We start from the raw sequence: 23254 nt of genomic DNA on the forward strand, positions 1-23254 counted from the left end.
TTTCTGCACCTGTACTGGTGTAGGGTCACACTGGCTCTCTACTTACCTGTTTCCTGTGGCCCTTCTGTGGGCCTCCAGCTAAGAAATTATAAACTCTGGCTCTCTGTCTGTATAAAGAAACTACAGAGAAGGAGTTACTCTGATCGAGCTCCTTCTACCCTCTTAGACTCCTGCAGGAGATCCCTGAGTCACTCAATCTCAAGAACCTTCACCCCTGGCTGTCCTGCCTCTCCCAACTTCTTCCTCTGCCCACAGCACCTGAAATTGAACTGGTCAAGACCCCTCCCCCCTTTTTTTTCCTGGCCAGATAGGACCTCCTCTATATAAATCTCTGTTTGTCCCCTCCTCGATGATAATCTTCATTGCCCTCTGATTATTAGTTCCTCTGAAAACAGACTGTATTTTTTCTTTATGTCCCATACGCTTGACTGTAACACTTGTGAAATTTGTATGTCCCCACTCTGCCTTCACAGCTTTGTCTCCCATCAGCTCTTCCATATACAAACTTGCATCACATAGTGCTTGTTCAGTTGACAATTTTATATCATAAAGGCTTTTGCAAATATCTATGACTGTTCTCAGTTTAATAATATTTGAACCACCCTCCCCTCCCCTCCAAAAATGCATTCTGCAAAGTAACATATCAGTTGCTCTTAAGGGAAAGGTACTCTCACCAATACTCTTGAGGCAACACCTTCTGGTTTGAGATATTGGACAGAGCACATTAGAATATGTACCATATTTGGATGAACTCAAAGCATTTTGTTTTGTGAATGGGATGAAAAGCCAGCAACTTTACCACCTCTTCATTCTCTTGTGCTCATTGTGCTATTTCCATATGTCGTGAAACACTCATTTTTAACCTTTATTTTCCCTGAAGATCTTTTTCTGTATGATTACTTTATTTTTAAATGTGTCACAGAGAGGTTGCATGCTGCAAGTAGATCATCCAACTCTTTACCACATTCTAAGGAATGGTCTTCCTCGTTCCCACCACCAATGCGCCTACTATCACACCTCTCTTCCCACTTTATTAAATACAAAAACACCTTCCTTATGCTGAATTTTATGTCCTAAAGTAAAACAATAGAGTCAAATTTAAATTTTTCTGTTAATATTACAGATATATATCTCAGTCTGCATCACAGTTTTCCCCTTAAAATTAATTTTAAAAAATTCATTGGCTTTGAACATAGTAACAGTTTTCAGGAAAAAAAAAGAATGCATCTTATCCTTTTATTTTCTTTCTTCCTTCATTTTTCCCATCCTTTCCTTCCTTCTCAATTCTTAAGCATTTAGGAGTGACTAATATCCTCACAGTGACCAAGACCCTTCCTTGAAGGTTCTCTGATGGACTGATGCAGTGGTTGTCAAGGACATGGGGGAGCAATTTTTCCCCTTTGTCCCCTTGGGGACATTTGACAATATCTGGAGATACTTTTGGCTTTCACAAATCCAGGATGGTGGAGAGAAAGGTATACGACTGACATATAGTAGATAGAATTTAGGGATACTGCTAAACATTCTACAATGCACAGAACAAACCCCACAGAAAGGAATTATCTGCTCCCAAAGGTCAACAGTGCTGAGGTTGAGAAACCTTGTTCTAATGGGTCCCGTCTTTTCTACTAGAAGGCCATTCACAATAGAATACTTCCCCTTTGTTACTTCTCTACCCTCATCTTCAGCTGGAAAATTCTAAATTTTCATTTTTAAAGGCCATATAGAATGTCACTCTCTTTGTGATGCCTGTAATTAATTCCTGCTACTGAATGTGATGTCTTCTTTCTCTTGAATCCCAAAGTATGTTTAATGTAACTCTTTGACAGATTATGCCAAGCTACTGTTCTCTGATCAAGTTGTTAATATTTTCCCCCATGAATTTAGTGCTTTCTATTGGAACTTTGAGAAAGTTGCTATCTTAGTCCATTTGTGTTGCTCTAACAAGATACCTGAGACTGGGTAGTTTATAGCAACAGAAATACATTTTTCACAGGTCTAGGGGCTAGAGCCCAGATGAAGGCATTGGCAGTTTCAGTGTCTGGTGAAGGCTGCTCTCTGCTTCAAGACCGTCCTTTGAACTAATATGTCAACACATAGTATAAGACAGTGAACACACTTCGTCAAGCCATTGGTATAAGGTCCCTAATTTCATTCATGAGCGCTCCACCTTTATGACTTAATCACCTTCCAAAGGCCCTACCTCCTAACACCTTCACATTAGCCATTAACTTTCAGCACATGAATTTTGGAGGACACATTTCAAACCATAGCAAATGCTTAATCTCATTGGAACTTACTTTTATTATTTGCATAATAAAGGGGGACAATGTGATGCCTCAGTACTCTTTCCAGCTCCCCACGTTTGATCTCCTCCTTACCAATGTGCAATCTTACTCCATATACCACTATTCAAATGAAGTCCTACCTCTGCAGAATTCTTGTTCTAACTTGTCACACCAGCACCCACCATCATCCACTAAAATTCTTTTCATAATAATTATAGTGTTTTAGATCAGTTTTTTGGGGGAATAGAAAAAAATCAAAGAGGTGACTAAGAAGTTATTGACAGACACATAAGGTTACAGTGGTTTAAAGATGAGTATACAAAGTGGTTATAATATCAAGGGGAGAGGGCTACCTCTCTATTTCATTCTACATTTGTGAATCCTTTAATCCAAGTGGAATTTAAAGCACTGTCCTACCACTTATCCCTGTAATCTGTCTGCTCAGTGTGGTTTCTGTGAACCTTGGAAACAACCTATATATTATGTAAATAATGAGGTGTAATATAAAAACTGAGATAATTACATAGCATTTTGAAGATATAAATTGTTTACATTTTAAATCAAAGTAGTAACATATTTCAGCTTTATGGTTAGTCAAAATAGAGATTTGAAAAATAGGGTTTTTTTTAATAATATGTCAGTCTATTTTTTAATAAATCATTCCATAATTAAGCATATACTCTCTTTCAGTTAACTCTACCTCATAGTGTTCTTCAGAAACTCTAATTATATCTTAGATTATCATTTAGAACACCTGCTCTGGTGGGTTTCAATAATTTCAGCCTTGAATATTTTGACATAAAGAGCTATAATCACTGGGAATTTTAGGATGTTTAGAAAGTATTCTACGCCTCACCTTTCTAACTAACTGTAGCCTGTTTTGTATGCCATGACTCTTTGCTTATTGAAGCTATTGTTCATCATTTTTCATCTTAAGATGCAAATCTAAGGAAATATGGATATTTAGCCTGAAAGCCAAGAGCATCAAAAAGTCCAGTGTCCTTATTCTCAGCTTATATGACTTATACAAATCATCGCTATGCTGGAAATGACAGGGGTGGCTTTGAGCACGGTTCCTAGAAAGCCCATCCTCCCACCTAATGATATTAATAGGCAAAATGTGTCAAGCTCTGAGTGAGGTAAAGAATACCATATGCATAATGACATTTTTATTTCAACATACTCATTTGAATGTCCACATGTACTTTGTGTTCTTGCCCTGCAAATTTGTCCAGACTGATGGCCAGTGGCCACACGTGGAAGCCAGTTGCACAAACTATTTCCTATTGTTTTTTCAAACTTCTGCTGTCAATCTCATTCTTAACTGACATATGATACATGTCAGATTTTTAAATCTATCTGTTGACATGTCAATGACAGATTAGAAATGTGATATCTAGCTTTATGAATTTCCTTGGGGCTTTAAACAAGTTTGACATATTATCTTCAGCAACCTCATTTCTCCCAAGATGCTATACTTACAGGTTAATCTTCCAAACAAATAGGCCTTACTCCAAATGGACTATCAGCTCAGCATATTGACAATGTATTGCTTCTTTGTAACTAATCAAATGTGACCATATTTTATCATATCACTCCCACTCATCCAACTCCTATCTAACTTTCTTGTTCCAAATGTTTTATGATAAAGTTTGATACATATTTAACCATCAACAATTCTAGTTGATTAAACTAGGATATTTTACTGTGCTAGTCTTAAAACTGAAGTTATACAATTGGTATAATTAAAGGAATAGGTTTCAAATTATATGTACCAGCGGCAATATGAAAAACAGCCAACACTGAAAGTGATATCAGGTGAGAAATTATGCATGCATCATAGGCCATGAATCCAAAATTTGGAATTCATATATTACAGTTACTCCTATAAGTTTTACGTCTTGTAAAACTGCTTGGTATGGTCTAATAGCACATTAGATGTACAGAGCTGTTTTTACCACTTGACCTAGTTTTTACTGCTCACGGAAGCAAACGTTAAATGAAACTTCTCTCCTTTCCTGCAATCAGTCTCCTCTCCTGCCATAGATATCATCAAAATAGATTTAGCTTTTATTTTAGTTTTCTATGAGTAGTTCCATGTCCCTTTGGCCCAATCAGTAAAAATTTACTAATTTTTTTTAAAAAAATTAGCAAGCTGTATCCCATCCCCAGGGCATAAAACCCAGAGGCCATCCATTTCAGTGCTTTATAAATAAGGTTTTGCCAAAGCAGCATTAGTGGAATTTTGTCACAATTAAATCCCAGTAGTGCTCAAGCTTTGCATTAAGCTGCTGCCCTTGACCTATGGGAGAGGTGATTTGCCATTAGGTTTATTAAAGACTCTCTGAAGCATGTTAGAGAAGCATTTTTTTCCCCTAATTCAAGATGGATGGGAGTTCATACATAATCAAAGATAGGTTCATTTAGCCCAGCTGTACAACTAAGATTTTGACAGAAGACTGATATTTGAGTCACAGAATTACAAAATTTAAGGGCCAGAAGGAATGTTGAGAGTATCTGTTCCTCTTTGAATAAATGAAAAACAAATAAATAAATAAATCTCCATGAAGGAGAAAATGCAAAAGTTGATTATTGGTAACGAAACATAACAAGAATCGGTCCTCTAATTTGCCACCTCCCACTGTACCCCTTTCCTGGCCCTCCTCAAAGAAGAGATCAAGGAATCTAATAGCTATGTATAACAGTTTGCAACTGGTCACAAGGAAAATATTAGCATTATTCACATTTTGAATATTCCAGAACCAAGAGAGCCTGGCTGGCTTACAGTTGTTGCCTCAAGTCACTGATTTATACAAGAAAGTCAACAAAATTTGGCCATCACAGAAATGGTTGGCAAGAAATATATGAGCGGTTTTTGGGGCTCAGAGAGAAAATAATACAAGCCACTGCTTTCTTCTTCTTTTTTCTTTCTTTCTCTCTTTTTTTTTTTTTTTTTTTTGAGACGGAGTTTCGCTCTTGTTACCCAGGCTGGAGTGCAATGGCGCGATCTCGGCTCACCGCAACCTCCGCCTCCTGGGTTTAAGCAATTCTCCCACTTCAGCCTCCTGAGTAGCTGGGATTACAGGCACGTGCCACCATGCCCAGCTAATTTTTTGATTTTTAGTAGAGACGGGGTTTCACCATGTTGACCAGGATGGTCTTGATCTCTTGACCTCGTGATCCACCCTCCGCGGCCTCCCAAAGTGCTGGGATTAAAGGCATGAGCCACCGCGCCCGGCCAAGCCACTGTTTTCTGTGGTCCATTTGTTTCTACCAAAGACAATAGTAGAAGGATGGAAATCTGACAAAAAAATAAATTGTGCCTAAGAGATATTTTCTTTTCTTTTCTTTTTTTTTAATTTTTTATTGGATTATAGGTTTTGGGGTAAATGAGCAGAGCATGCAAGACATTTGCGTAGGTACACACATGGCAGTGTGCTTTGCTTTTCTTCTCCCCTTCACCCACATTTGGCATTTCTCCCCAGGCTATCCCTCCCCACCTCCCCCTCCCACTGGCCCTCCCCTTTTCCCCCCAATAGACCCAAGTGTTTAGTACTCCCCTTTCTGTGTCCATGTGTTCTCATTTTTCATCACCCACCTATGAGTGAGAATATGCGGTGTTTCATTTTCTGTTCTTGTGTCAGTTTGCTGAGGATGATGTTCTCCAGATTCATCCATGTCCCTACAAATGACACAAACTCATCATTTCTGATTGCTGCATAATATTCCATGGTGTATATGTGCCACATTTTTCCAATCCAGTCTATTATCAATGGGCATTTGGGTTGATTCCAGGTCTTTGCTATTGTAAACAGTGCTGCAATGAACATTCGTGTACATGTGTCCTTATAGTAGAACGATTTATAGTCTTTTGGATATATACCCAGTAATGGGATTGCTGGGTCAAATGGAATTTCTATTTCTAAGGCCTTGAGGAATCGCCACACTGTCTTCCACAATGGTTGAACTAATTTACACTCCCACCAACAGTGTAAAAGTGTTCCTTTTTCTCCACATCCTCTCCAGCATCTGTTGTCTCCAGATTTTTTAATGATCGCCATTCTAACTGGCGTGAGATGGTATCTCAATGTGGTTTTGATTTGCATCTCTCTGATGACCAGTGACGATGAGCATTTTTTCATATGATTGTTGGCCTCATATATGTCTTCTTTCGTAAAGTATCTGTTCATATCCTTTGCCCACTTTTGAATGGGCTTGTTTGTTTTTTTCCTGTAAATCTGCTTGAGTTGTTTGAAAATTCTGGATATCAGCCCTTTGTCAGATGGGTAGACTGCGAAAATTTTTTCCCATTCTGTTGGTTGCCGATCCACTCTACTGACTGTTTCTTTTGCCGTGCAGAAGCTGTGGAGTTTCATTAGGTCCCATTTGTCTATTTTGGCTTTTGTTGCCAATGCTCTTGGTGTTTTGTTCATGAAGTCCTTGCCTACTCCTACGTCCTGGATAGTTTTGCCTAGATTTCCTTCTAGGGTTTTTATGGTGCCAGGTCTTATGTTTAAGTCTTTAATCCATCTGGAGTTAATTTTAGTGTAAGGTGTCAGGAAGGGGTCCAGTTTCTGCTTTCTGCACATGGCTAGCCAGTTTTCCCAACACCATTTGTTAAACATGGAATCCTTTCCCCATTGCTTGTTTTTGTCGGGTTTATCAAAGATTGTATAGTTGTATGTATGTTGTGTTGCCTCCAGTGCCTCTGTTTTGTTCCATTGGTCTATATCTCTGTTTTGGTACCAGTACCATGCTGTTTTGATTACTGTAGCCTTGTAGTATAGTTTGAAATCCGGTAGTGTGATGACCCCCACTGGGTTCTTTTTGCTTAGAATTGACTTTGCTATGCGGGCTCTCTTTTGGTTCCATATGAAGTTCATGGTGGTTTTTTCCAGTTCTGTGAAGAAAGTCAATGGTAGCTTGATGGGGATAGCGTTGATTCTGTAAATTACTTTGGGCAGTATAGCCATTTTCACGATATTAATTCTTCCTAACCATGAACATGGAATGTTTCTCCATCTGTTTGTGTCCTCTCTGATTTCGTTGAGCAGTGGTTTGTAGTTCTCCTTGAAGAGGTCTCTTACGTTCCTTGTGAGTTGTATTCCAAGGTATTTTATTCTTTTTGTAGCAATTGCGAATGGCAGTTCGCTCTTGATTTGGCTTTCTTTAAGACTGTTATTGGTGTAGACGAATGCTTGTGATTTTTGCACATTGATTTTATATCCTGAGACTTTGCTGAAGTTGTTTATCAGTTTCAGGAGTTTTTGGGCTGAGGCGATGGGGTCTTCTAGGTATACTATCATGTCGTCTGCAAATAGAGACAATTTGGCTTCCACCTTTCCTATTTGAATACGCTTTATTTCTTTTTCTTGCCTGATTGCTCTGGCTAGAACTTCCAGTACTATATTGAATAGGAGTGGTGAGAGAGGGCATCCTTGTCTAGTACCAGATTTCAAAAGGAATGCTTCCAGTTTTTGCCCATTCAGTATGATATTGGCTGTTGGTTTGTCATAAATAGCTTTTATTACTTTGAGATACGTTCCATCGATACCGAGTTTATTGAGGGTTTTTAGCATAAAGGGCTGTTGAATTTTGTCAAATGCCTTCTCTGCGTCAATTGAGATAATCATGTGGTTTTTGTTTTTGGTTCTGTTTATGTGGTGAATTACGTTGATAGACTTGCGTATGTTGAACCAGCCTTGCATCCCTGGGATGAATCCTACTTGATCATGATGAATAAGTTTTTTGATTTGCTGTTGCAATCGGCTTGCCAATATTTTATTGAAGATTTTTGCATCTATGTTCATCATGGATATTGGCCTGAAGTTTTCTTTTCTCGTTGGGTCTCTGCCGGGTTTTGGTATCAGGATGATGTTGGTCTCATAAAATGATTTGGGAAGGATTCCCTCTTTTTGGATTGTTTGAAATAGTTTTAGAAGGAATGGTACCAGCTCCTCCTTGTGTGTCTGGTAGAATTCGGCTGTGAACCCATCTGGACCTGGGCTTTTTTTGTGAGGTAGGCTCTTAATTGCTGCCTCAACTTCAGACCTTGTTATTGGTCTATTCATAGTTTCAGCTTCCTCCTGGTTTAGGCTTGGGAGGACACAGGAGTCCAGGAATTTATCCATTTCTTCCAGGTTTACTAGTTTATGTGCATAGAGTTGTTTGTAATATTCTCTGATGATGGTTTGAATTTCTGTGGAATCTGTGGTGATTTCCCCTTTATCATTTTTTATTGCATGTATTTGGTTGTTCTCTCTTTTATTTTTAATCAATCTGGCTAGTGGTCTGTCTATTTTGTTGATCTTTTCAAAAAACCAGCTCTTGGATTTATTGATTTTTTGAAGGGTTTTTTGTGTCTCAATCTCCTTCAGCTCAGCTCTCATCTTAGTAATTTCTTGTCTTCTGCTGGGTTTTGAGTTTTTTTGATCTTGCTCCCCTAGCTCTTTCAATTTTGACAATAGGGTGTCAATTTTGGATCTCTCCATTCTCCTCATATGGGCACTTATTGCTATATACTTTCCTCTAGAGACTGCTTTAAATGTGTCCCAGAGGTTCTGGCACATTGTGTCTTCATTCTCATTGGTTTTGAAGAACTTCTTTATTTCTGCCTTCATTTCGTTGTTTACCCAGTCAACATTCAAGAGCCAGTTGTTCAGTTTCCATGAAGCTGTGCGGTTCTGGGTCAGTTTCTGAATTCTGAGTTCTAACTTGATTGCACTATGGTCTGAGAGGCTGTTTGTGATGATTTCAGTTGTTTTGCATTTGTTGAGCAGTGCTTTACTTCCAATTATGTGGTCAATTTTAGAGTAGGTGTGATGTGGTGCTGAGAAGAATGTGTATTCTGTGGATTTGGGGTGGAGAGTTCTGTAAATGTCCACCAGGTTTGCTTGTTCCAGGTCTGAGTTCAAGCCCTGGGTATCCTTGTTGATTTTCTGTCTGGTTGATCTGTCTAGTATTGACAGTGGAGTGTTAAAGTCTCCCAATATTATTGTGTGGGAGTCTAAGTCCTTCTGTAAGTCATTAAGAACTTGCCTTATGTATCTGGGTGCTCCTGTGTTGGGTCCATATATGTTTAGGATCGTTAGCTCTTCTTGTTGTATCGATCCTTTTACCATTATGTAATGGCCTTCTTTGTCTCTTTTGATCTTTGTTGCTTTAAAGTCTATTTTATCAGAGATGAGAATTGCAACTCCTGCTTTTTTTCGCTGTCCATTAGCTTGGTAAATCTTCCTCCATCCCTTTATTTTGAGCCTTTGTGTATCCTTGCATGTGAGATGGGTTTCCTGGATACAGCACACTGATGGGTTTTGGATTTTTATCCAATTTGCCAGTCTGTGTCTTTTGATTGGTACATTTAGTCCATTTACATTTAGGGTTAATATTGTTATGTGTGAATTTGATACTGCCATTTTGATTCTAAGTGGCTGTTTTGCCTGTTAGTTGTTGTAGATTCTTCATTATGTTGAAGCTCTTTAGCATTCAGTGTGATTTTGGAATGGCTGGTACTGATTGATCCTTTTTATGTGTAGTGCCTCTTTTAGGAGCTCTTGTAAAGCAGGCCTGGTGGTGACAAAATCTCTGAGTACTTGCTTGTTCACAAAGGATTTTATTCTTCCTTCACTTCTGAAGCTCAGTTTGGCTGGATATGAAATTCTGGGTTGAAAGTTCTTTTCTTTAAGAATGTTGAATATTGGCCCCCACTCTCTTCTGGCTTGTAGTGTTTCTGCCGAGAGATCTGCTGTGAGTCTGATGGGCTTCCCTTTGTGGGTGACCCGACTTTTCTCTCTGGCTGCCCTTAGTATTCTCTCCTTTATTTCAACCCTGTTGAATCTGACGATTATGTGCCTTGGGGTTGCTCTTCTTGCGGAATATCTTTGTGGTGTTCTCTGTATTTCCTGCAATTGAGTGTTGGCTTGTCTTGCTAGGTGGGGGAAATTTTCCTGGATGATGTCCTGAAGAGTATTTTCCAGCTGGGATTCATTCTCTTCATCCCCTTCTGGTACACCTATCAAACGTAGGTTAGGTCTTTTCACATAGTCCCACATTTCTTGGAGACTTTGTTCATTCCTTTTTGCGCTTTTTTCTCTGATCTTGGTTTCTCGTTTTATTTCATTGAGTTGGTCTTCGACTTCAGATATTCTTTCTTCTGCTTGGTCAATTCGGCTATTGAAACTTGTGTTTGCTTCGCGAAGTTCTCGTATTGTGTTTTTCAGCTCCTTTAATTCATTCATATTCCTCTCTAAGGTATCCATTCTTGTTATCATTTCCTCGAATCTTTTTTCAAATCTTTTTTCAAGGTTCTTAGTTTCTTTGCATTGATTTAATACATGATCTTTTAGCTCACAAAAGTTTCTCATTATTCATCTTCTGAAGTCTAATTCCGTCATTTCGTCACAGTCATTCTCCGTCCAGCTTTGTTCCCTTGCTGGTGAGGAGTTTTGGTCCTTTCTAGGAGGCGATGTGTTCTGGTTTCGGGTGTTTTCCTCCTTTTTGCGCTGGTTTCTTCCCATCTTTGTGGATTTGTCTGCTGGTCGTCTGCGTAGTTGCTGACTTTTCGTTTGGGTCTCTGAGTGGACACCCAGAATGTTGATGATGAAGTATTTCTGTTGCTTGGTTTTCCTTCTACCAGTCTAGCCCCTTCACTGTATGACTGTTGAGGTCCGCTCCAGACCCTGCTTGTCTGGGGTGCACCTCTAGTAGCCGTGGCACAGCGAGGGATGCTACCAGTTTCTTTTTCTGCTCTCTTTGTCCCAGGATGATGCCTGCCTAATGACAGTCTTTTGGATATAGAGGGGTCAGGGAGCTGCTTGAGGAGACAGTTTGTACTTTATAGGGGTGTAATTGCTGAGCTGTGCACTCTGTTGTTCATTCAGGGCTGTTAGGCTGCTATGTTTGATTCTGCTGCAACACAGCTCATTAAACAACCCTTTTTTTTTTCTCAAATGCTCTGTGTTGAGGGGTTTGTGCTTTATTTTTGGATGTCCGATCAGGTGTCCTGCCCAGCTCAAAGGCAGACTAGCAACTGTTTGGCTGCCGAGGCTCCGCCCTACTGTTGTGTGATTCGTGCTGTTTCTGCCGGCTCTGCTGTGGTCTCTGCCACACCCTGCGGCGGAGTCTCTTCGTTGTAGCGTGTTGCCTGAGCAATGGCAGGCTGCGTCAGCAGTGGGCGTGTATCTCAGTTGGGACGGGTTGCCTCGGCAACGGCTGGCTGCGTCAGCAGTGGGCGTGTATCTCAGTTGGGGCGGGTTGCCTCGGCAACGGCTGGCTGCCTCAGCAGTGGGCGTGTATATCAGTTGGGGCAGGTTGCCTCCGTAGTGGTGGACGCCCCTCCCCCACAGAGCGTCTCGGACCGTCTGCCCGGGATAGTTTGAAATCGCGGTTTTGTTCGTCCCACTGGGTATCCCAAACGATCTGTCCCTGCAATCCCCTGGGCTGGGCTACTGTGCAAGTCTCGTTCAGTCTCAAGTCCAGCCCTCTCAAGTCTCAGGTTGCTGGTTCAACAAGGCACCCGGACAAGCGCGCCCTGTGGGGATTGCTGGGTAGGGCCGGCCGCCGCCGCCCCGGCTGCCGGCTTCGCCAGGCAGACCTACTGCCTGGCGTCCCGTGTCTTTTTATACTTGGGAGTTTCCCCGTTCTGTGGGCAACAAAGATCAGTCTGGAAATGCAGCACTGACTCACCGTTTGCGAATTCAACGCGGGCTCCAATCCTGGGTTGTTCTCACAGCGCCATCTTGAGTCCAGAGATATTTTCTAAGCAAACAAAATTTCTGTTGGTGTTTCAGCTTCAAGATCTCTCTGATACTTCATCATATATTTCCTTCATCCATAATACTCACTTCTTAGAAGGGGACCAACTAGCCAAAAGGAAACAGCCATTGCATAATGATGACTGGCAGACTGGGAATGGGGTGTGTACCACCTGGCAGAAACCAATGGAATCATCAGTAGGTCTCACATCATCTGGGGAGCTGCCCTAGGAGACAGATGAGGATAGAGAAGTAACTATCAGTGGCTATCACTGCTGAGCATATTTTCTAGTCCAATAGTAGTGAAAAATGGCCTATGTCCTGGTTATAAAAGACAGATAACCAGGTCTGATCCTTTCTTTCTATTACTTTCTAGTCATTCCACTGATACCTAGACTAGGGTTAGGTTCTGTCTGGTAGAAAAAGGAAAAAGAAACAGGTGACTGTGATATATCCCACAAATCAACTGTAGGCAGGCAGTACACCTGCAAGTAGAGGATGGAAATTTTTTTAAGGAACTGAGGAAAGCTGAATCCTCCTGGTCTTAGTTCTCTACTCCTATAGCCATCAAAAATTCCCAGTGTTTTGCTGATCAAGTCCACTTTTTGTTCATATGCCTATTTTAAATTTCAAAAAGAAAAGGATGCTAAAGAAAATAAATCTCTGTGCAATCTTAGAATTCCTTCAGAATTTGAAATCCAACTTGGTATATTTCAACATACATCTGGTACTTCCAGCGGGCAAGGAGGCAGGATGCTGCAGTTGAAGGGGCATGAAACCTGTAATCAACAAGACCTGAACTTGAATTTTAGTTTACCCAATTACAAGCTACTTAAACTTGGATTGTCACATAAACCTTTGAACCTTTCTTTCATCATCAGTAAAATAAAAACAATAACCTGAATTTCACAATGTTCTCAGCATTAAATGAGGTGATATAGGTGTAGAAGGTCATAGGAATGTCAGTTTATACCATTTTAGTTACAGCACCTTTTCACCCTTCCAGAAGCAATATTCAGTATGATGGGGAAGGTATATCTTGATAGAAGCAGAAGCTTAAATGCCTATGGTTTGTTTCCTAATGATTTCAGAGAAGGGACTATGTGAAGTGTTTTGTAAAGTTAGCCACCCTAATCTCCAATAATCCTTCATTTTATATATTGTATGGTTCTTATTTCTAATCCCCTTTTATAAGCAGCTGGTATTCCAATCATGGATATTGCCTCTTGAATTCTTTTTGACCTGGAATGAAAATGTGCATTAAGGAGAAAAAGTCCAACCAGTATATCATATTTATCATTTACTCTGCTAGGGAGATATGGAATAATTTTTATTTTCTCAATAGATTCAACTTCTCCATCTTACTCATTATTATTTTTGTGTAAGTATAAAGCTGACGTTTAAATATATTCTGCCTCATATTGGCTGAAAATTATTCTAGGTTTTTCAACCGACTGAAGCCTAGACTTCCTTCTTTGTTTAATTACATGCTTAGGTTGTTGCCCCAAAATGCATCAAAATGTGTTGCTGAACCATAAATTGTCCTGAGACCATTGTTGGTGGAGTGAGTTCGGGGGGTGGTTAAGGTAAAATGGCTGCACTATAGTTATTGCTCCTGGGTACTCAGATCAGCATGCCTGTTCTCATTAACAAAAATAAATTAATAAAAAATTAATTTAAAAAATCTCTTTCTGAGCACAAATACCAAAGTGGAACTCTCCTTTATCCTTAAGAACAGAGGTGATAGGTTCTGGGCCTTGGCTTTCATATCTTTTACTACCGTAAAACACAAATGTGAATCTGTTGGAACTTAATCATTGATTTTTCAATTAAAAATTTCTTTGAAAGAAAAGTAGTTCTGGAAGGGTGTTTATTTTGAAATTTGCTATGCATATTCTAGAGTGCATTTTCACTGATTTATTTCTCTTTTTTTGCTATAGGTTCTAAATGAGCAATGTATTGAGTTCTATTCCACTCTGATTATAACTTGAGTGTGTGAATATGAAGAGAAACAAAGAGAGGGTATATTAGTCATGGTTTTATTTTCTATATTTTCTTATGTTCTGACATGTTGGGGCCTGAGGAGCTGGGAGAGACTGTTCTTTCCTAAGGATAGCTACTTTTTAGAGATAGCAAAAAGTTTGACTAGAGTAAGATTTTGATATGCAAACCACCAATCCTGAGTTCATACCGTCCCACACCCGCCTCCTTTTATCAGTCACAGAACACCCCTGCCCTAAATCACCTGAGGGCCAAGGTACTAAACAACTAGAGACCACTCCTATAGCCCAAAGCCCACTGAGATTCAAACTAGTCAATCCTACCTAAGCCTGTTTACCTTTCTCATCCTGTTCCTTCCTAAAGAAACCCACAATAAAGGTTTTTGCCCATGCTTTCTTCTCCTTTGCTCCTGACTCCACATCGAGCCTGGTGTTTCCCCATGTTCCCTTGTATGGCGCAGCGTGCCCCCTCCTTTTAGGAAGTGTGAGTTGCTTCCTGATCCATTGACCTCACCATATGTAAATAATAATAAAATCCACATTTATGAGAGAGAGAGAGAGAGAAAATAGGAGAAGAAGAAAGCAGATGAAAAGGAGAAAGAAGAGGGGAAGAAAAAGAGGAAGAAGGTGAGGTTTCAGGAGAAGGAGAGAAGAAAAAAGAGAAACAAAATGAGGAGAAAAAAGAGAGAGAACAAACAAGAGAGTGAAAAAGAGAGATAAGCTCTGCCTTTGGGGAGCTTTTAATCCAATTGTCAGAGGTGTTCAAACCAGAGCAACTCCATCTTGAATAGGGACTGGATAAAATGGGGCTGAGACCTACTAAGCTGCATTCCTAAGTCACAAGAGGAGATAGGAGGTTGGCACAAGATATAGGTCATAAGGACCTTGCTGATAAAGCAGGTTGCAATAAAGAAGCCTGCCAAAACCCACCAAAACCAAGATGATAATGAGAGTGACCTCTGGTTGTCCTTACTGCTACATTCCCATCAGTGCCATGGCAGCTTACAAATGCCATGGCAAAGTCAGGACATTACCCTATATGGTCTAAAACGGGTAGGCATGAATAATCCTCCCCTTGTTTAGCATATAATCAAGAAAATCACCATAAAAATGTTTTTTTAATTACATGTTTATGTTGTTTTTAATTATAAGCAGCCCCCCTTGGGGCTGCTCTATGGAGTAGCCATTCTTGTATCACTCTACTTTCTTAATAAACTTGTTTTCACTTTACTGACTCATCCTGAATTCTCTCTCGCATGAGATCCAAAAACCGTCTCTTGGGGTCTGGATCAGGACCCCTTTCCAGTAACACAAGTGGGAAAGATAGACCCTAGCATAGCACATGAAACATAATAGAAATAAATCAACTATTTACTGAAGAACAACCATGTAGCAGATTAAGAATCTTCAAAAGATATCAAAAGTAAAAGCCAGTTATATTTGTACACAATTTCATGGAGAAGTTGAAATCAATGGAATAATGATAGTAATTAATATTTAACTTGAAATATGAAGGTTCAATTTTCCCATCTTTAAAAAAAGAAACCTAATAGCAGAGCACCTGCTCTGCAGGGTCAGTGTGAAGACAATACAATCATCTGTCTAAGCAACTAGGGCAGTGCCTGGCACACAGCAGATGCTCAATCAATGTGACTTTTCATCCTTTTCCATTAACATCTCTCATATTAATTTAAATATATATTATAAAGAAATGTCTGTCTATATGATTTAACAGTGGGGTGACAATAGGACACTGAAGGATTTTCAAAGGAAGCAGACTGCATGTTCTCTAGCAGGAGTGAGCACTGGGAACAGTAGAGCTCTATCAAAAGGTATCCCAGAGATTCTAAATTAGAAGATCTGGGTTGTAGCTAGATACATTTTCTTTAAAGTTCCAAGGTTGGTTTTGATATGAACTTTCTGTTGAGAGCCTTTAAAAACTCCTTCTCAGGTGGGATGTTTGTTGTATAAAATTATGATGCTGCTATGTTTCTCTTTTTATTAAAACTTTTATTTTTAATTGACAAGAATTGTATGTATTTACAGAATGCAATGTGATCTTTTAATATATGCATACAGTGGGGAATGATTATATTCAAGCTAATTAGCATTTCCATCACCTTGGATACTCATCATTTTTTGTAGTAAGAATGTTTAATATCTACTCTCTTAGCAATTTTGAAATGTATGACATTATTATTAACTAGGGTCACTATGCTCTATAATAGATCTCACAACGTTATTCCTCCTTTTTAACTGAAACTTTGTATATTTGACCAACATCTCTTCATTCCAATTTCCCACCCTTGCTTCTAGTAATCATCCTTCTACTCTCTGCTTCTCTTAATTCAACTTTTTAAATTCCACAATATCGTGAAGCTATATTTCACAAAGTAATTTATATACTCAATGCTATCCCCATCAAGCTACCATTGACTTTCTTCACAGAATTGGAAAAAAGCCACCTTAAATTTCATATGGAACAAAAAAAGAGCCCAAATAGCCAAGACAATCCTGAGCAAAAAGAACAAAGCTGGAGGCATCATGCTACCTGACTTTAAACTATACTACAAGGCGACAGTAACCAAAAGAGCATGGTATTGATACCAAAACAGAGATACAGGCCAATGGAACAGAACAGAGGCCTCAGAAATAACACCACATATCTACAACCATCTGATCCTTGACAAACCTGACAAAAACAAGCAATGGGGAAAGGATTCCCTATTTAATAAACGGTGTTGGGAAAACTAGCTAGCCATATGCAGAAAGCTGTAACTGAATCCCTTCCATACACTTTATACAAAAATTAACTCCGGATGGATTAACCATTTAAACATAAGACCTAACAACATAAAAACCTTAGAAGAAAACCTAGCCAGTACCATTCAGGACACAGGCATGGGCAAAGACTTCATTACCAAAACACCAAAAGCCAAAATAGACAAATGGGATCTAATTAAACTAAAGAGATTCTGCACAGCAAAAGAAACTATCATTAGAGTGACCCAGCAACCAACAGAATGGGAAAACATTTTTGCAATCTACCCATTTGATGAAGGACTAACATCCAGAATCTATAAGAAACCTAAACAAATTTACAAGAAAAAAAGAAACAACTCCATCAAAAAGTGGTGAAGGATATGAACAGATACTTCTCAAAACAAGACATTTATGCAGCCAACAAACATATGAAAAAAGTTCATCATCACTGGTCATTAAAGAAATGCAAATCAAAACCACACTGAGATACCATCTCATGCCAGTTAGAATGGCGATCATTAAAAAATCAGGAGACAGGGAGCCGCGGTGGCTCTGACCAGTTGTTCTGGAGCTTGAGAAGGTGACGCTATGAGTTCAAGGCCAACCTGAGCAACATAACAAGCTCTCATTGATTAACAACAACAAAAAAAATATCAGGAGACAACAGATGCTGAAGAGGATGTGGAGAAATAGGAATGCTTTTACACTGTTGGTGAGAGTATAAAATAGTTCAACCATCATGTAAGACAGGGGGCCATTCCTCAAGGATCTAGAACTAGAAATACCATTTGACTCAGCAATCCCATTACTGAATATATACCCAAAGGATTATAAATCATTGTATTGTGAAGACACATGCACATGTATATTTATTGTAGCACTGGTCACATTAGCAAAGACTTGGCAGCCCAGAATTTCATATCCAGCCAAACTAAGCTTCACAACTGAAGGAAAAATAAAATCTTTTATGAACAAAAAAAAAAAAAGACTTGGAACCAACCCAAATGACCATCAATGATAGATTGGATAAAGAAAATGTGGCACATATACACCATGGAATACTATGCAGTCGTAAAAATTTAAAAGGATGAGTTTATGTCCTTTGTAGGGACGTGGTTGAACTGGAAACCATCATTCTCAGCAAACTGACACAGGAACAGAAAACCAAAACACTACATGTTCTCACTTATACATGGGTGCTGTACAATGAGAACACATGGACACAGGGAGGGAAACATCTCATACCAGCTCCTGTTGGGGGGATGGGGGGCTAAGGAAGAGATAGCTGTGGGTGGGGGCCTAGGGGAGAGATAGCATTAGGAGAAATATCTAATGTAGATGATGGGGGTGATGGATGCAGCAAACCATTATGGCATGTGTATTCCTATATAACAAACCTACATGTTTTGCATATGTACCCCAAAATTTGAAGTATAATAATAAAAAAGGAAGAAAAAAAATAAAAAAATTAAATCCCACATAAAAGTGAGATCATGCAGTATTTGTTTTTCTGTGCCTGGCTTATTTCACTTACCATAATGCCCTGCATGTTCATCCATGTTGTTACAAATGACAGAAATCTTTTCTTTCTTAAGGCTGAATAGGATTTGACTGTATAAAGATACTACATATTACTACAAAATACTACATATTTTTATCTATTCATATGTTAATGAATACTTACATTGATCCCATATCTTGGCCAATAATGCTGAATGAACATGGGAGTAAATAATGCTGAATGAACATGGGAGTGCAGATATCTTGTCAACATACTGATTTCAATTCTTTGGATATACACCTGGTAGTGGGATTGCTGAATCATATAGTAATTTTTATTTTTTTGAGGAACCTTCATACCTTTTCTCATAATGTCTCTACTAATTTGTATTCCCATCAATAGTGTATAAGGATTTCCTTTTCTTATACACTGTTGATGGGAATACAAATTAGTAGAGTTTTCACCAACTCTACTAATTTTTACCAACAAATGTTATATTTAGTCTTTTTATTAAATATTTTATTGGATTTTAGGTTTTGGGGTACATGAGCAGAGCATGCAAGACAGTTGCATAGGAACACATATGGCAGTGTGCTTTTCTTTCCTTCTCCCCTTCACCCACATTTGGCATTTCTCCCCAGGCTATCCCTCCCCACCGCTCCCTCCCACTGGCCCTCCCCTTTTCCCCCCAATAGACCCCAGTGTTTCGTACTCCCCTTTCCGTGTCCATGTGTTCTCATTTTTCATCACCCGCCTATGAGTGAGAATATGCAGTGTTTCATTTTCTGTTCTTGTGTCAGTTTGCTGAGGATGACGTTCTCCAGATTCATCCATGTCCCTACAAACAACACAAACTCATCATTTCTGATTGCTGCATAATATTCCATGGTGTATATGTGCCACATTTTTCCAATCCAGTCTATTATCAATGGGCATTTGTGTTGACTCCAGGTCTTTGCTATTGTAAACAGTGCTGCAATGAACATTCATGTACATGTGTCCTTATAGTAGAACGATTTATAGTCTTTTGGATATATACCCAGTAATGGGATTGCTGGGTCAAATGGAATTTCTATTTCTAAGGCCTTGAAGAATCGCCACACTGTCTTCCACAATGGTTGAACTAATTTATACTCCCACCAACAGTGTAAAAGTGTTCCTTTTTCTCCACATCCTCTCCAGCATCTCTTGTCTCCAGATTTTTTAATGATCGCCATTCTAACTGGCGTGAGATGGTATCTCAATGTGGTTTTGATTTGCATCTCTCTGATGACCAGTGATGATGAGCATTTTTTCATATGATTGTTGGCCTCATATATGTATTCTTTCGTACAGTGTCTGTTCATATCCTTTGCCCATTTTTGAATGGGCTTGTTTGTTTTTTTCCTGTAAATCCGTTTGAGTTCTTTGTAAATTCTGGATATCAGCCCTTTATCAGATGGGTAAACTGCAAAAATTTTTTCCCATTCTGTTGGTTGCCGATCCACTCTAGTGACTGTTTCTTTTGCCGTGCAGAAGCTGTGGAGTTTCATTAGGTCCCATTTGTCTATTTTGGCTTTTGTTGCCAATGCTTTTGGTGTTTTGTTCATAAAGTCCTTGCCTACTCCTATGTCCTGGATAGTTTTGCCTAGATTTCCTTCTAGGGTTTTTATGGTGCCAGGTCTTATGTTTAAGTCTTTAATCCATCTGGAGTTAATTTTAGTGTAAGGTGTCAGGAAGGGGTCCAGGTTCTGCTTTCTGCACATGGCTAGCCAGTTTTCCCAACACCATTTGTTAAAGAGGGAATCCTTTCCCCATTGCTTGTTTTTGTCAGGTTTATCAAAGATTGTATAGTTGTAGATATGTTGTGTTGCCTCCGGTGCCTCTGTTTTGTTCCATTGGTCTATATCTCTGTTTTGGTACCAGTACCATGCTGTTTTGATTACTATAGCCTTGTAGTATAGTTTGAAATCCGGTAGTGTTATGCCCCCCACTGTGTTCTTTTTTCTTAGAATTGACTTGGCTATGCGGGCTCTCTTTTTCTTCCATATGAAGTTCATGGTGGTTTTTTCCAGTTCTGTGAAGAAAGTCAATGGTAGCTTGATGGGGATAGCATTGATTCTGTAAATTACTTTGGGCAGTATAGCCATTTTCACGATATTAATTCTTCCTAACCATGAACATGGAATGTTTCTCCATCTGTTTGTGTCCTCTCTGATTTCGTTGAGCAGTGGTTTGTAGTTCTCCTTGAAGAGATCCCTTACGTTCCTTGTGAGTTGTATTCCAAGGTGTTTTATTCTTTTTGTAGCAATTGTGAATGGCAGTTCATTCTTGATTTGGCTTTCCTTAAGTCTGTTATTGGTGTAGATGAATGCTTGTGATTTTTGCACATTGATTTTATATCCTGAGACTTTGTTGAAGTTGCTTATCAGTTTCAGGAGTTTTTGGGCTGAGGTGATGGGGTCTTCAAGGTATACTATCATGTCGTCTGCAAATAGAGACAATTTGGCTTCCACCTTTCCTATTTGAATACCCTTTATTTCTTTTTCTTGCCTGATTTCTCTGGCTAGAACTTCCAGAACTATATTGAATAGGAGTGGTGAAAGAGGGCATCCTTGTCTAGTGCCAGATTTCAAAGGGAATGCTTCCAGTTTTTGCCCATTCAGTATGATATTGGCTGTTGGTTTGTCATAAATAGCTTTTATTACTTTGAGATACGTTCCCTCGATACCGAGTTTATTGAGGGTTTTTAGCATAAAGGGCTGTTGAATTTTGTCAAATGCCTTCTCTGCATCAATTGAGATAATCATGTGGTTTTTGGTTTTGGTTCTGTTTATGTGGTGAATTACATTTATAGACTTGCATATGTTGAACCAGCCTTGCATCTCTGGGATGAATCCTACTTGATCATGATGAATAAGTTTTTTGATTTGCTGTTGCAATCGGCTTGCCAATATTTTATTGAAGATTTTTGCATGTATGTTCATCATGGATATTGGCCTGAAGTTTTCTTTTCTTGTTGGGTCTCTGCCGGGTTTTGGTATCAGAATGATGTTGGTCTCGTAAAATGATTTGGGAAGTATTCCCTCTTTTTGGATTGTTTGAAATAGTTTTAGAAGGAATGGTACCAGCTCCTCTTTGTGTGTCTGGTAGAATTCGGCTGTGAACCCGTCTGGACCTGGGCTTTTTTTGTGTGGTAGGCTCTTAATTGCTGCCTCAACTTCAGACCTTGTTATTGGTCTATTTATAGTTTCAGCTTCCTCCTGGTTTAGGCTTGGGAGGACACAGGAGTCCAGGAATTTATCCATTTCTTCCAGGTTTACTAGTTTATGTGCATAGAGTTGTTTGTAATATTCTCTGATGATGGTTTGAATTTCTGTGGAATCTGTGGTGATTTCCACTTTATCATTTTTTATTCCATCTATTTGGTTGTTCTCTCTTTTATTTTTAATCAATCTGGCTAGTGGTCTGTCTATTTTGTTGATCTTTTCAAAAAACCAACTCTTGGATTTATTAATTTTTTGAAGGGTTTTTCGTGTCTCAATCTCCTTCAGTTCAGCTCTGATCTTAGTTATTTCTTGTCTTCTGCTGGGTTTTGAGTTTTCTTGATCTTGCTCCTCTAGCTCTTTCAATTTTGACAATAGGGTGTCAATTTTGGATCTCTCCATTCTCCTCATATGGGCACTTATTGCTATATACTTTCCTCTAGAGACTGCTTTAAATGTGTCCCAGAGGTTCTGGCATGTTGTGTCTTCGTTCTCATTGGTTTCGAAGAACTTCTTTATTTCTGACTTCATTTCATTGTTTACCCAGTCAACATTAAAGAGCCAGTTGTTCAGTTTCCATGAAGCTGTGCGGTTCTGGGTTGGTTTCTGTATTCTGAGTTCTAACTTGATTGCACTATGGTCTGAGAGACTGTTTGTGATGATTTCAGTTGTTTTGCATTTGTTGAGCAGTGCTTTACTTCCAATTATGTGGTCAATTTCTGAGTAGGTGTGATGTGGTGCTGAGAAGAATGTATGTTCTGTGGATTTGGGGTGGAGAGTTCTGTAAATGTCTATCAGGTTTGCTTGCTCCAGGTCTGAGTTCAAGCCCTGGATATTCTTGTTGATTTTCTGTCTGGTTGATCTGTCTAGTATTGACAGTGGAGTGTTAAAGTCTCCCACTATGATTGTGTGGGAGTCTAAGTCTCTTTGTAAGTCATTAAGAACTTGCCTTATGTATCTGGGTGCTCCTGCATTGGGTCCATATATGTTTAGGATTGTTAGCTCTTCTTGTTTTATTGATCCTTTTACCATTATGTAATGGCCTTCTTTGTCTCTTTTGATCTTTGTTGCTTTAAAGTCTATTTAATCAGAGATGAGAATTGCAACTCCTGCTTTTTTTTTTTGCTCTCCATTTGCTTGGTAAATCTTCCTCCATCCCTTTATTTTGAGCCTTTGTGTATCCTTGCATGTGAGATGGGTTTCCTGGATACAGCACACTGATGGGTTTTGGATTTTTATCCAATTTGCCAGTCTGTGTCTTTTGATTGGTGCATTTAGTCCGTTTACATTTAGGGTTAATATTGTTATGTGTGAATTTGATACTGCCATTTTGATGCTAAATGGGTGTTTTGCCTGTTAGTTGTTGTAGATTCTTCATTATGTTGATGCTCTTTAGCTTTTAGTGTGATTTTGGAATGGCTGGTACTGGTTGTTCCTTTCTATGTGTAGTGCCTCTTTTAGGAGCTCTTGTAAAGCAGGCCTGGTGGTGACAAAATCTCTGAGTACTTGTTTGTTCGCAAAGGATTTTATTTTTCCTTCACTTCTGAAGCTCAGTTTGGCTGGATATGAAATTCTGGGTTGAAAGTTCTTTTCTTTAAGAATGTTGAATATTGGCCCCCACTCTCTTCTGGCTTGTAGTGTTTCTGCCGAGAGATCTGCTGTGAGTCTGATGGGCTTCCCTTTGTGGGTAACTCGACCTTTCTCT

General features: G+C 39.2%; 1 long non-coding RNA gene across 1 annotated transcript in view; it reads right to left on the reverse strand.

The window, feature by feature from the left end:
• Positions 1-23254, reverse strand: part of LOC128928537 (uncharacterized) — a 309660-nt gene that overhangs the window by 53272 nt on the left and 233134 nt on the right. Inside the window, exons 3-4 of the long non-coding RNA XR_013522299.1 lie at positions 12131-12267; positions 11973-12044 (exon numbers count right to left, since the gene is read on the reverse strand). This is a non-coding gene — a long non-coding RNA (uncharacterized LOC128928537). The remainder of the gene's footprint in view (positions 1-11972; positions 12045-12130; positions 12268-23254) is intronic.

Source organism: Callithrix jacchus, chromosome 9 (assembly GCF_049354715.1).
Source record: "Callithrix jacchus isolate 240 chromosome 9, calJac240_pri, whole genome shotgun sequence".
Lineage (NCBI taxonomy): Eukaryota > Metazoa > Chordata > Mammalia > Primates > Cebidae > Callithrix > Callithrix jacchus.